Source organism: Arachis ipaensis, chromosome B2, assembly GCF_059453495.1.
Source record: "Arachis ipaensis isolate K30076 ecotype BB chromosome B2, ASM5945349v1, whole genome shotgun sequence".
Taxonomy (NCBI): domain Eukaryota; kingdom Viridiplantae; phylum Streptophyta; class Magnoliopsida; order Fabales; family Fabaceae; genus Arachis; species Arachis ipaensis.
The window spans coordinates 42,237,965-42,240,948 of NC_142437.1; the positions used below are offsets into that span (position 1 = coordinate 42,237,965).

At 31.8% G+C, this 2,984-nt stretch overlaps 1 non-coding gene across 1 annotated transcript; it reads right to left on the reverse strand.

The window, feature by feature from the left end:
* Positions 1-2,281: 2,281 nt before the first annotated feature.
* LOC148573758 (small nucleolar RNA R71) lies at positions 2,282-2,389 on the reverse strand. Its single transcript, XR_015906126.1, has one exon. It is a non-coding gene; the product is annotated as a small nucleolar RNA R71 (small nucleolar RNA).
* Between the last annotated feature and the right edge of the window lie 595 nt (positions 2,390-2,984).

Genomic DNA, 2,984 nt, shown 5'->3' on the forward strand with positions numbered 1-2,984 from the left:
CTTTGTTTTCGAAAAAAAAATTAAAAAAAAATATTTTCAAAAAAATATATTTTTCTTCAGAATTTTTAAGAATGAATTCTAGTGTTTCATGATGATTTGTTGAATCCTGGCTGGCTGTGAAGCCATGTCCAAATTCCTTTGAACTGAGGATTCAACTAATCACTTCAATGCATGTAATAGCATACTAAAGCTTGGCTGGCTATCAAGCCATGCCTAACCCTCAGATTGGAGCTTTAGTCTAAAGAGCACAAGATTCCTGGAATTCATATTAAAAATTTTGGAATCCTTATTTTTCTTTTTCACATTAATTTTCGAAAAATCCAAAAAAAAAATAAAAAAATCATAAAAAAAATCATAAAAATCAAAAAAAATATTTTGTATTTCTTGTTTGAGTCTTGAGTCAAGTTGAAAGTCTGGTGTCAATTGCATGTTCATCTTGCATTTTTCGAAAAAAGTTCATGCATTCATAGTGTTCTTCATGATCTTCAAGTTGTTCTTAGTAAGTCTTCTTGTTTGATCTTTGCATTTGCATGTTTTGTGTCTTTTCTTGTTTTTCATATGCATTCCTAAATTCTTTATGTCTAAGCATTAAATAATTCTAAGTTTGGTGTCTTGCATGTTTTATTTGCATTAAAAATTTTTCAAAAAATGTGTTCTTGATGTTCATCATGATCTTCATAGTGTTCTTGGTGTTCATCTTGACATTCATAGCATTCTTGCATGCATTCATTGTTTTGATCCATAACTTTCATGCATTACATCATTTTTCTTGTTTTTCTCTCTCATCATAAAAATTCAAAAATCAAAAAAATATCTTTCCCTTTTTCTCTCTTAAAATTTCGAAAATTAGATTTGACTTTTTCAAAAATTTTTAAAATCTAGTTGTTTTTATGAGTCAAATCAAATTTTCAATTTAAAAAAATCTTATCTTTTTCAAAATCTTTTTCAAAAATCAAATCTTTTTTCAATTTTTTTTAGTTATTTTTGAAAATTTCAAAAATATTTTTCAAAAATCTTTTTCTTAATTTTACATCATATTTTCGAAAATAACATCATCAATTAATGTTTTGATTCAAAAATTTCAAGTTTGTTACTTACTTGTTAAGAAAGATTCAAACTTTAAGTTCTGGAATCATATCTTGTGATTTCTGGTGAATCAAGTCATTAATTGAGATTTTAAAAATTAAATCTTTTTCAAAAACTAATTTCTATCATATCTTTTCAAAAAATATCTTCTTATCTTACCTTTTTCAAAAAAGTGATTGCAAAATATCTTTTCTAACTTCCTAACTTCCTATCTTTTCAAAATTTGTTTCAACTAACTAACTAACTTTTTGTTTGTTTCTTACCTTTTTCAAAACTACCTAACTAACTCTCTCTCTCTAATTTTCGAAAAAATCTTCCCTCTTTTTCAAAATTTCTTTTTAATTAGACTAATTATTTTATTTTTTATTTGAATTTTCGAAAAACTACTAACCTTTTTCAAAAACTATTTTCGAAAATCACTAACTCTTTTTCAAAAAATTGTTTTCGAAAATTCTCTCCTCCTCTCATCCCCTTCTATTTATTTATTCATCTACTAACACTTCTCTTCATCTCACATCTCTGCTCCTATCATCACCTTTGTGTTTGGATTCTTCATTCTTCTTCACCCCTATTCCTTTTCTTCTTCTACTAACAATAAGGAACCTCTTTACTGTGACATAGAGGATTCCTCTTCTTTTCTTTTTCTCTTCTCTTTCTTATGAGCAGGGACAAAGAAAAAGGCATTCTTGTTGAAGCTGATCCAGAACCTGAAAGGACTCTGAAGAGAAAACTAAGAGAAGCTAAATTACAACAATCCAGAGACAACCTTATTGAAAATTTCGAACAAGTAAAGGAGATGGCAGCCGAACCCAACAAAAATAATGCAAGGAAAATGCTTGGTGACTTTACTGCACCTAATTCCAATTTACATGGAAGAAGCATCTCCATTCCTACCATTGGAGCAAACAATTTTGAGCTGAAACCTCAGCTAGTTTCTCTGATGCAGTAGAACTGCAAGTTTCATGGACTTCCATCTGAAGATCCTTTTCAGTTCTTAACTGAATTCTTGCAGATCTGTGATACTGTTAAGACTAATGGAGTAGATCCTGAAGTCTACAGGCTCATGCTTTTCCCTTTTGCTGTAAGAGACAGAGCTAGAATATGGTTAGACTCTCAACCCAAAGGCAGCCTGAACTCTTGGGATAAGCTGGTCACGGCTTTCTTAGCCAAGTTCTTTCCTCCTCAAAAGCTGAGCAAGCTTAGAGCTGATGTTCAAACCTTCAGACAGAAAAAAGGTGAATCCCTCTATGAAGCTTGGGAAAGATACAAGCAGCTGACCAAAAAGTGTCCTTCTGACATGCTTTTAGAATGGACCATCCTGGATATATTCTATGATGGTTTATCTGAGCTATCAAAGATGTCATTGGATACCTCTGCAGGTGGATCCATTCACCTAAAGAAAACGCCTGCAGAAGCTCAAGAACTCATTGACATGGTTGCTAATAACCAGTTTATGTACACTTCTGAGAGGAATCTTGTGAGTAATGGGACGCCTATGAAGAAGGGAGTTCTTGAAATTGATACTCTGAATGCCATATTGGCTCAGAATAAAATATTGACTCAGTAAGTCAATATGATTTCTCAGAGTCTGAATGGAATGCAAGCTGCATCCAACAGTACTCAAGAGGCATCTTCTGAAGAAGAAGTTTATGATCCTGAGAACCCTGCAATAGCAGAGGTAAATTACTTAGGTGAACCTTATGGAAACACCTATAACTCATCATGGAGAAATCATCCAAATCTCTCATGGAAGGATCAAAAGCCTCAACAAGGCTTTAATAATGGTGGAAGAAACAGGTTTAACAATAGTAAACCCTTTCCATCATCAACTCAGCAACAGACAGAGAACTCTGAACAAAATACTTTTAATTTATCAAATTTAGTCTCTGATCTATCTA